Here is a 12,065-nt window from a genome sequence, read left to right as displayed (position 1 = left end):
AATACTTTAGAATTATCTTTGATGGCACAATTTTTTTCACTTACATTTGCTAAGAACTCTCGACAGAATATGTACACCAAAAAATATGCCGTTTTGGAGCTTGTTTAGTGATTATTGCAAAAAGTCTGATTTCACGAATTCATTATGCATAAAGTTAGCATACATGTTAATTTTTTTACAAATCAACTGTACAGCTTTGTACCATTGCAGGGAGTGTGTGGGAGCCCCCCCCCCCCCCCCCCCCCCCCCCGCACATGTAGCAATACTTTGTAATGCAGCATCAACTAAATTGTTGAATCAGCTGTCCAGAAGTGGTTTTTTTTTCTGCGAGATGGCCCAAAACACAAACATTTTGTGTAGCTTTTGTTCTCAGTTTACATCATTGGATTACTCCATGTGAAAATTGTAAATGATGTAAGGGGTCAGATATGATCATTTCGGCGAAGAAAGGTATGAGTTTTTCATATCTTCCTCTGAACAGTCCATTTTGTGTGAAAAATGCAGGGTGCTTATCAATTTCTGAAGTCTGTAACTTGGTAATACTTCAATAATATCTTGCCTAAATTCACACAGACCATTTAATTATTTTACAGTTTGAATATACACTCTGTTTGCAATGTTCTCAGTAATTTACTTTCTTGTATAGTCATGTTTTTATTTACAAGTGTAAAAAAATATGTTATGCTATGCTTGCCCTGCAGCAATAGTCTAGTTACATTAATAATCTGAATTTACCTTTTAAGTGAATATTGTATGGAAAACTTGAAATTTTTCTGGAAGCAACAGGTTGATTTCAAATATGAAAGTTGCGTGAACTGTATAATCAGTTTAATCCTCTCTCAGTTCACTGGTGAGAACTGCATTAGAAATGAATGAGATATTTCTTGCATTTATTTATCTCTATAGAAGTGTATCTTCTCAATGTCGAAAAATTCAAAGCAAAGGTGTGGATAGATATTGTGTGGGGCCTTTCCCACCACCACCCTGTAGAAAAATGTTATAGAATACACACAACTGTTTTATTAAGACAATACAATCACTCAAAGTACACAATTCTGTATTATTCGACAGTCTCAACCATCTTTTCATGTGCATACCGTAATTTATTTTCATTTGCTTGTGTTGCGTTTAGTTGGATCTTTACTGTTATCCTCAATGACTGAATTGTTGCCACATATTCTGTGTAACATGAATGTAACGACAGGATACTCAATTTTAGTAAAATATTGGACCAGTAGCCGATTGCTAGTTTTATGCCAGTTCATGATGCTTTGATTTAGTTTGACACGTGTAAATGTTTAGCAGATTTTAGCTGAGTGTAAATACTCCCTTTATGGGCTGATTGCTTTAGATTGATCATAACTTTCTTTGCAACGGCACAATATTATCTTGCTTATATGCTGCAAATATGCGATTCCTTCTCTTTCGTTCTCTCCGTCAAAAAAGTAAAAGAGATGAAATTAGCACAGATATTGTATTAAAACGTGTCTATTTTCTCTCATGAGTCAGGGTTTGATTGCCAGATTTGTGTTTACCGAGGGAAACAGATAGGGTATTGGCAATTACTAACTATTAAGCCAACTTATTTATGTAAATTTGCTGTAAGGCTGCATTTTCATGTATTATTGTGTTTATATCTCAACTCATGATTAAGAGATTTTTAGCTCACCTTGAGCTGCAGGCTCAAGTGAGCTATTGTGATCACTCATCGTTCTGCATCTGGCGTTCGTCATCCGTTATGCGTAAGCGTTTGACATTTTTATCATCTTCTTGAAAGCCCCACGACAGATTTTCACCAAACTTGACAGGTAGCATCCCTAGGGGGATAGGATCTTAATTTGTTCAAATCAACATCATGCCTCACCTGGGGGCCCCAAGGGGGGGGGGGGGGGGGGGGGGGGGGGGGGGCACACCCCCCCCCCCCCCCCATTAAGTAGTAGAGCTAAGGTAATACTATGAGTTAATACAAAGCTGATGATAGTTTCTAGTTTGTTCATGCCGGAATTGGGGGTAGGGGGAGATGTCCACATTTGAAAATGCATGGTAAGATTTTTACCAGATTTGGCAGGGATTATAGAATAATCTGTGCAAATGGGTGCCCTATGGGTAAGTAGATTGTTGACTGTAGTTTCTACTTTGTTCATGGCGGATCCAGGGGTGGATGGAGGGAACCAACACATTTTCTTGGTCTTCTTGAAAACACATGGTCAAATTTGTTCACCAAGCCCAGTGTGTTATCACAAGGGTGACAGTTTATATACTTAACTCAAAACAAGAAAAAAAGAATGTTGTTTAGAACTCGAAATACTCTAAGTAAATACACTGGTGAGTGCACTTTCAGGGTCATTCATAGTAGTTTTAGTAGTTGGGTGGAGGTCCTAAGGGGAGGGGGGGGGGTCGTCATTTTTTACATTTATTTTTTTTTTATTTTTATTTTTTTAATCTGCATAGTCAAACTTTCTAAGTACCGTGTAGTTGTCGGGTATTTATACCAGTGTGATGGAATATGCAAATGGATACCATGCTCCCATAGAAGCTCTCAAAACTGCCCCACTCCCAAGTTTACAGTGTTCTCAGGTAACAGTCTGCAAGGATGCGTTGAAGGTGAACTTGCAATAATCGGGTGAGCGTAAAACCCTTGGGTCTCTTCCCCCCCCCCCTTTTTTTTTGGGGGGGGGGGGTTATATGCAAAATTTCAACTGCTAATTTGCACTGTCTGCCTAAAATAACTATTCATTACAGATTTGTGTTCGTACTAGAATTACAAAATATCAGAATTCTGTAGCAAGCATGATTCTGCATTGACATTGCTGTATCTACTCAATCCACACACATAATTTGGTGAATTTGTCATTTAACAACAAATATTTCACAACAACATGGATGTTTGCTTCATATATTTGAATGGAGCTCATTCTGATTACAGGATGTACTTACAATTCTGTGTGTAAGACAAATATACCTAAAGGGAGGTAATGGTTACATCAGTTGCTCTTGGCTAGTGAACCAGGTATATTAGCAAGATATGACCACCCTTTGGGAGTTAAAGTACCGTAATACTTCCTTTTTTTTTAGAACCATATAACAATATGTGCAAAGGATGAAATTATGCAATGTACTGGTAGTCTGTTTAATATATCACATCATTGTAAGTATCTGGCTGAGTAAGCTTTTCTTTTTATGAGGAAAAGCTCTAGAAATGAAATGTACAATTTATACACATCTACCATTTGCTGTTTGGTTAGTGTATTTGCCATTTTCGTGAATAAAATGCAGATTTCAGGGTTTGTTTGGTTGTTTTTCTTAATATGAATTGAATGTTATGCTGGAATTTAGCATTGCCTTCAAAAAACAGATGGTGTCAACCTTCGGTCCATTAGAATCACATGATACTCCTCACTGAAAGTGAAAAATCTCCTTTAAAAGCAGAAGCACATTAATTGGTCCGAAGCCAGGTCATGATGAGTGTGATAATTCACTGGTATTGTATCATGACGATGGCTCTGGAGCAGTGTTTTGCATGCTGCTGCCAGAAATACATGGATGTATGTTTCAGTGGATGATAGCTGCCACTATTTAACAAACACTCAAGAATGCACAACCATTACCAGGCAAGAGCAGACCAAGATATAGGCACATTTAGCCAGCAGTTAGTGAAATGACATCATTATATGAAATTTGGTGTGAAAGATGTCTATTTTAGGTCAGTTTCTAGGTGATCATTTTGTTCTAAAGTTTTCAGGGTAGCAGTGCTCTTTATGCCTTATATCTGAATTTTGTAGACAATACTTAAGACAACAACAACAAAATACTACTTAGATACTTCTAGTAGATGAAATGAAAATTGGTGGTCACTTTGTGTCCGTTTCACTATTTGCCAGCTCATGTCACTTAGGATGTCATACCAGAGTTTGATTGTATATGTAACGCTTTGATTGATTGACACAGTTTATTTATGTATCTATCCCATCCCATCGTGTAGAGTGTGTGCCAAAATCTGGAATATGTGGTAGGAGCTGATATACAAGTAATAGAAAATGAAGCTCTGACTATCTTCAATGAAATGAAATAAATTAGACCTCTATCAGGTTAAAAACTGTATTCTTTTGTGAATTGATCCTCTTTAGAACATGTGTTTTTCGTTGCAGACACTGCATGTGCTTGAATGATATGGGTATGCCAAACGTTTGGTGATGATCATGAGTCAGAAGGTTCATTAATGATATTAATAATTTTAAAAGTGTATTAATGTTCATCATTCCGCAGCTGAAACACACAAATTCCATCTACATAGATATTTGTTCATTCAAAAATGCTGACGACACTTAAATAGGGTTTGTTAAGCTAAACATTTGTGGCATTGCTCTGAAGGCTCATTAATCTGAAGGTTCATTAATCTAAAAATAAAATAAGGTTCGTTAAAGTGAAAATGAAATAAAGTTCATTATTCCGAAGGTTCATTTATCCATAAACCAAAATAAGGTTTGTTAATCAGAAAGCAAAATGATGGGGCATACTACCAAAGCTTAGGAATTACAAACCTTATATCATTTTCAGATGAATGAACCTTCAAATAACAAACCTTATATAATTTTTAGATTAATGAAAACCAAACTGATAACCCCAAACATTAATCCCATGTACTGTGAGCAACTCTATGTGCAGGCTTTTCAGTGGTAAAGAATTCAGCAGAAAGAAAATGTTAACAAGGAGAGAAAAAAAAAACACACGCACACGCACACGCACACAGACAAACGGCCAACTGAAGGGACAACAAGACCGCTGAACTGTCAAAAATCTCAAAGAAATAAAGAAATAAACCGACATCACAGTCTGAAGGACTTAACTTTGGAGTGGTGAGCTGAGACATCCCCAGCAATATCTACTGCTGTAAATAATGAGCATGAAACCAGCTGAATGCAGATCCGTCAACTCAAATCCTTGTCAAAGGACCCAACAGCAAAATTTGATGGTAAGATACATTATGTTATTATATCTAGCGTATATCAAAAAGCTGCAGATAGACTCACTGATATGTTAAGTACATTGAACTCACGTGAACAATCAACTCTCAATATGTTTCCTCACAAAATGATCAGTCAGAGGTGCTGGTCTGTTTTGAAATCATATCATTTCCCCAATAATTATTACTATTTTATATAATATAAGATATGTATATACATACATATAGATATATAGATATAGATATAGATATAGATATACATATAGAGTCTTTCATGATAATGAAAAAACGAGGTGAACTTGGAAAGTACTCAAAATATGATTAATTTATAATGAGTAATGAACAACATTACTTTCATTGATATAATGAGACAATTATGAATTTCATCTCAAACTTTCTGGAACATGTCTGTAGAACAAGAGAGTCATAGCATTAAGATCTGTTCAAAAGAGACTAGATGATCCAGAAAGCATCTTCTTTAACACAATAGCTCATTACTATCTCCTGAACTGTGGCATTCTAGTACATTCTCAAACACACATATTTCTGTGCTTTAGATGCATTTCACAATCAAAGTCAGACACTGATTTTCACTATTCGTATAGGGCCACTAAAATTGATGTTGGGCCATCAAATTTCCAAAAAGGTTATCTTTTGGTTTCCCAATTAGGCAATTAAGATTAAAGTGGATTGTTAATTTTCATTTATTTCAGACTGATACATTGCTTCTTCTTCTTCGTCTTCTTTTTTATTGGGGGGGGGGGGGGGTGGGCAACAAAATTTCTAATTCAAAGATTCTAGTGGACCAAATGGAGCGCCAGAGAAAAAAAAAAGTGTTGAGCCCTGTTATGTACACGCCCCACTTTTTTTTTTCAGTGATCTTTTTATTAATTCCATTTCCTTTGAGAATATAACAATTCAAAAAAAAAATTACACACATTCTACATAACATCTGTCATAAATCATGTAGATATTCCTACAGTTATGAGACATAATCCATAAACAAGCAGAATTCATATATGCAATTGTGAGCAATTTAGCCAAACACTAAAAAAACAGGAAATGACATTTCTATTATATCAAAAGAACGATGACACAACAACATAAACCACATTCCCACCTTTCCACCATACCCAACCCTCAAACTCCTCATAACTTTAAACTTTAAACACACACATACACACACACATACACACACACCCTCACACACACACACACACACACACACACACACACACACACATACACACACTTGCACACTCTGCACTAGAGTGTTTGTTGAAATAACCTCGTGATCAGTGAGCCAATCAGCATTTTTTCATGCTGTCCTTGGTATCTATTGTGCAGGTTTTTTTTTCTCTCTCTTTCTCAACTAGTTTGCATGCTGTAAACAGAGATTGCATCAGAATTTGCTTGATTTTAATCTTCCGTTGACAATCCTTCGAGCTAGATATGCACAAACTTTTGATCCATTGTGAAAATAGGCTTTAAAAATAATGATAATAAAAAGACATTCTTCAGGTCATACAAGAGGCAGAACTAACTCTTCTAGCGCCACCTTGAGTTGGCTCAAGTCACATGTGTGTATTTTCAACGACCTCGAAGAACAGTTCATCTCAAGTCACCATCGCTGTGAATGGTGAAACAAAGCCATTTGGAAACTTCCAAATAGAGCTGTACATGACTGCATTAAGTACATGTACCCATGCATGGGATTAAATTTATCCCCTATTTTTGACTGTGCTTGAAGATTATTTACATGCAATTGTAAGAACCACATTTACAAAGGAATCTTGAATAGCGCATGAAGCGGATTTACAAAATGATACAAGAAGTCTTTAACACAAATGTTTCAATATATCAGAAATCAAAACGCCGATTATTTTTGTTATTTACTTATTTATTTATTTATTTATTTATTTATTTATTCATTTATTTGTGTATTCACTTATTTATCTATTCATTTATTTATCCATTCATTTATTCATTCATTCATTTATTATATTCATTTATTCATTTTTGCGTAATAGCCCGAGTGATAAGTATACCATTTATGTAGTCCATTTATGTCGTCCGTTCTATACAAGTAGTTGAATGATCCAACTGCCCATTAAAGACGAAACGATTAGTCTCTGATTTTACAGACTTCAAAGAAATGTCAGCAATATGCGTTTCGTCCCTGGTGCCATATTGTCCAGAAGACTATATAATTTTCCAAATGTCAAATTTGGGACACTTCATAGATGATGAAGTCAAAATGTTCAGCTTTATCAATTTCTGCTTGACATTTATCTATTTATAATTATGTACCATCAGAATTTTTGCTTGAAACCTATGTTTCACATTTCGTTACATTGTCAAACAGATGAATCTTTGTGATGCATTCTTGTTTATGTGTATAGGCTCTTCATTCGAGATATATATAAGGTGGTATCCACTTCTTATGTCAATAAGCGCAAAAGTTGCAAGTTTTCATTGACCGTTGTATACATACTTATAATTTTTCGAGGCATGTTGCTATAGCCAGACGCATAAATCAGATATTTATGATATCATAATCTGAACAGGAAACATAGGTTCTAATTTTATGACATCCTGAGAGGAAAAAGAGAATTACAGTTATGCCGAGGAGTCAATACATTTGTATATACAACAAAACATTTCAGCGTTTATATGCATTTAATAGAGGCAAAGACATAGGAGTTATATAAATTCTTTCTTTCATTTTTTTACAGTGTAAGTGTGATTTCTTGGGAGTGACATAAATACCACAAACACGCAACACCAAACGACCAATTAAGCGATCGGGTGGTTTTATGAAATTGAGACTAAAGAAAATTCATAATAGGTTGTGAGAATCTCAAGTGTTTTGATATTGTTTGTTTGTTTTTTAACAAGCGGTGACGTCATTCATACATTGTTTACATGTAAAGTGCCATAATCTAATGCGTGTAGGTGATAAGGAGTGACATAAGGGACTATCCAGCGAAACTCCGTAGTTTAGCGTTTCAACAAAAGCTATCTATCATGTTAATATGAATAATGTTCGTTATGCTGAAGGTTCGGTAATCCGAAAATTATATACTAGTATGGTTCGTTATTCCGAAGGTTTATCATTCTGAAATTCCCTATACATAGATATTCGTTAATTCGAAAGTGACATATAGGGATGGATAATCCGAACATTTTATAAGGCGTTATTCCGAGGGTTCGTTAATTTTAAAAATGAAATAAAGTTCGTTTCCCAAAGGTTCTTTTATCCGAAAATGAATTAAGGTTTGTTATTCTGAAAGGTCACTAATCTGAAAATGAAATAAGGTTCATCAATTTGAAAAATGAAAAGTAGGTGAGTGCAATATTAACGAACTTTCAGAATTACGAAAAGTTATTATGATACCGAATTCGGAATAACGAACCTTTTTTTTTTTTCATTTTCAGAATAACGAAGTGTAATCATCAGCGGCATCATTGTTTTGATACAGATATGCTGAAGTCCAATTCCTTAGACAGAATCGACAAAATCATGCACTCATTTATAACTACTACCAAGCGCAGTGACGAAGTGTTACCCCCTTGTAGTCGAAGATTGAAATAAAATAACGAGGATTGTCCGATACTTATGAAAGGAAAAGAATGGTCGAAACTGTAAAGCCCTAACCGTTAATGGTCTATACAGGTTCTAGGTAAATAATAATGATGTCTTCGGAGTTTAGATAGATGCATCTTTTGGTTACGTCACAAGGTAAGCACTGACAACCAAGACAACTTTCACGAATCATAATATCGCTCTTTCATTTCATTCTTACGCTGTAACTGTTGTATGCACCCATGACGATTCTCGGCTTCATTAGAATGGGAATCATCTTAAATATAAGTGGTGACCCTAGTGGTAACAGACAAAAAAAAAAAAAAAAAGAGGAAAAAAAATGATGGGAGGGCAAAAAGGTAAACCCAATGTCCCTATACTAAAATTCAAAGCAGCATTTCATATAGAGTTTAAGGTGAATCTCAGAACAAAAACAAATAAAAAACAACAACAAAAAAAGATGTTTATTGATATTATTTTGTCGACTGTGCTTCTTTGTGGAGACTGTATTGTTCCACGAGGTTGTATATTCAAACACCATCAATAGTGTTGAAGGTATATGTTTGTGTGTGTGTGTGAGTGTGTGTATGTGTGTGTGTGTGTGTGTGTTCGTTTGTTTGTGTGTGTGAGGGGGTTAAATTCGGGCTTCTCAAGTCTCGGCATAACAGAATTATAATGTCGGCGTTGGCGTCGGAATAGGTCCGCTATAAAGCAATTTATGTGCGTTCCTCATGAAGGCGATTGCAGTACACATCACCATTTCAGTTCATTAACCCTATCAAAATATCACTGCGTTGAGAGAGACACCATACACACACAAAAGTTTCCATATAACTTGCATTCGCTCATCTCCCTTATTTGACTCTCTTTTTACGGGATAATATTGTGTGGGCATAGTCGGTCTATTTTATAAGAATTACTGACAGAGATGGGCAACACGTGATACTTCTTGGTACATCCCAACGTGGATGAATGTGACATCAATTAGACACAACAAAATTGTTGTTGTTGTTGTTGTTGTTGTGTGTGTGTGTGTGTGTGTGTGTGTGTGTGTTTCATATTGCTTGATTGTGCAACCAGCCATCATCTTTCTTTGTTTCATTCTCCCATTTTTTCCTCTATTTTATCCATCTTATGCATAAAGCTTGTACAATCTGTAGCGGGTTTCTTGCACGGCAAGCAATCTTTAGGCCTATCTGTTAGTCAATCTTGTATGATTGAAAGTTGTTTCAACAAATACTTAAATAGATAGGCTGATGAATAAATATTAAATAAATAAGTTTATATATATAACGTAATACATATATACTCAGCCAAAAAGAAGAAGAAAGTAAACACTTTTTCAGTTCATATTTTTCATAAGAGATTTTGATGAAAAACATCGTGTCATATATACCATATTAAAGGTGAGAGTAGTATATACATGTACCCGTTCGCACCTCGTGGAGCAGTGGAGCTGTGGAGCGGTGGAGCTCCACAGCTAATGAATATTAATGAGCTCATGAATAGTAATGATCATGAATATGTATGAATATGTATTTATGTAAATGTACATGCATTATGTATGAGTGTGAGATATAATAGTCTGTGAATGGGTGTGGCAATAGCAATAATGAATTGTGGAGCAGTGGAGCTCTATGACCTAGCATATCATATTAGTGAGCTTAATTTATGAATATGTATGATTATGCAATTATGTTAACATTGTATAAACTATGCGTACGCGGTGGAGCTATGGAGTTGTGGAGTTGTGGAGCGGGAGTGACTCTCTTGCAACATGGCTAGTGTGGAGTGTATGTTGTGGAGTCTATGATTTTTGCACGTATACAGTTGATGCGAATATAATTATGCAAATGCGTATAACAGTAAGGTGCGAAGAAATGAACATTATCAATAATAAATTGTGGAGCTGTGGAGCTTCAAGATGACCTAACGTATGAATATTAATGAGCTTAACCATGAATATGTATGATTATGTATTTATGTAAATACACATGAATTATGTATAAGCTATGGAGCTATGGAGCTGTGGAGGTGTGGAGAGTGACTCTTTGCAACTGATGGTATGCCTGGTGTGGAGTGTAACTTTGTTGTGGAGTCGTATGATTTTACACGATGATATGAAAGGGTAAATTAAATCAGCATTTTTTTTTTTTTGCAACGGATTGTATGGCTTACAGTGTGGAGTGCATATTGTGGAGTCTATTTTTTTTTTGGCTATGTTTTTTTTTTTGTGTGTTTGTTTGTTTGTTTGTTTTTTTCTGGCATGATGATACGAAAGGTTGATACAGAGTAAATGCAAATGCATATACCGGTAACGTATGAAGGATTAAGCATCATCTATAGTGAATTGTGGAGTAGTGGAGCTCCAAGACGACTAATATATGAATACTGATAAGCTTTATTCATGAATATGTAAATATATAAATTATGTTTGGGCTAAGGGGCTGTGGAGCTCTGGAGCTCTGGAGCTCTGGAGCTATGGAGCTGTGAAGGGGTCTCTTTTTTCCAATTGATTGTATGGCTGGTGTTGAGTGTATGTTGTGGAGTCGTATGATTTTGAGCGATGATACGAAAGGTTGATATGAATATAGCTATGAAAATTCGTAGGATAAGGATAAGTCATCACCAAAAGCGAATTATGGAGCAGCGGAGCTCCAACAAGATGACCTAGCATATGAATATTAATGTATGCAAATGCGTATCAATAATGTATGATTGTAAGATTAAGCACGCTCAGGTGAGACTTGTGGAGCTGTGGAGAGCGAGCCTCTTGAAATGATTTCTATGGTTATTGCGAAGTTAGGTTGTAGAGTCGTTTGCTTGCACGATAATACATACAGAAAATTTCAAAACATTACCGGTATTCGTGTAAATGTGTAAACACGACGTAGGATCATAAGTCGTGAAGCAGTGAAGTTCCAAGATGATGCAAAATGTATGAATATTCATGAGTTGACATCGCATGAACTTGAGGGTTTATGTGGAGTTTATGGTGTGATGGGGTTGTGCGCGTTTATATATGATGCAAGATTTTATATGAATTTGCATGACGTAATCTCATGGTGTGAATAAATGACATCAAAGGTGAGAATGGATTAGGATAGCAATATTCCTTTTTTCGTCGTTTCATCGTTTTATCGTTTCATCATTTCATCGTTTCATCTATTATTTCATCGTTTCATCATTTCATCGTTTCATCATTTCATCGTTTCATCATTTCATCGTTTCATTTCATCATTTCATCATTTCATCATTTCATCATTTCATCATTTCATCATTTCATCGTTTCATCATTTCATCGTTTCATCATTTCATCGTTTCATCATTATTCATCATTTCATCGTGTAATCATTTTGTCATTTCATCATTTCGTTAGTTCATCACGTTCATCATTTTATCGTACTAAATTGTGAAAGAGATTTAAGTCAGTTTTCTACACAATGTTGGAAAAGCAAACATGTTGAAACACAAACTTGTATATAGTGTTTACAAGTGTGAAGTAACAGATAGTGT

This window comes from Diadema antillarum, unplaced genomic scaffold, assembly GCF_040938485.1.
Source record: "Diadema antillarum isolate AM-2024a unplaced genomic scaffold, OU_Dant_1.0 seq00000871_RagTag, whole genome shotgun sequence".
Classification (NCBI taxonomy): Eukaryota; Metazoa; Echinodermata; class Echinoidea; order Diadematoida; family Diadematidae; genus Diadema; species Diadema antillarum.
Note: the sequence above shows the minus strand (reverse complement) of the source record.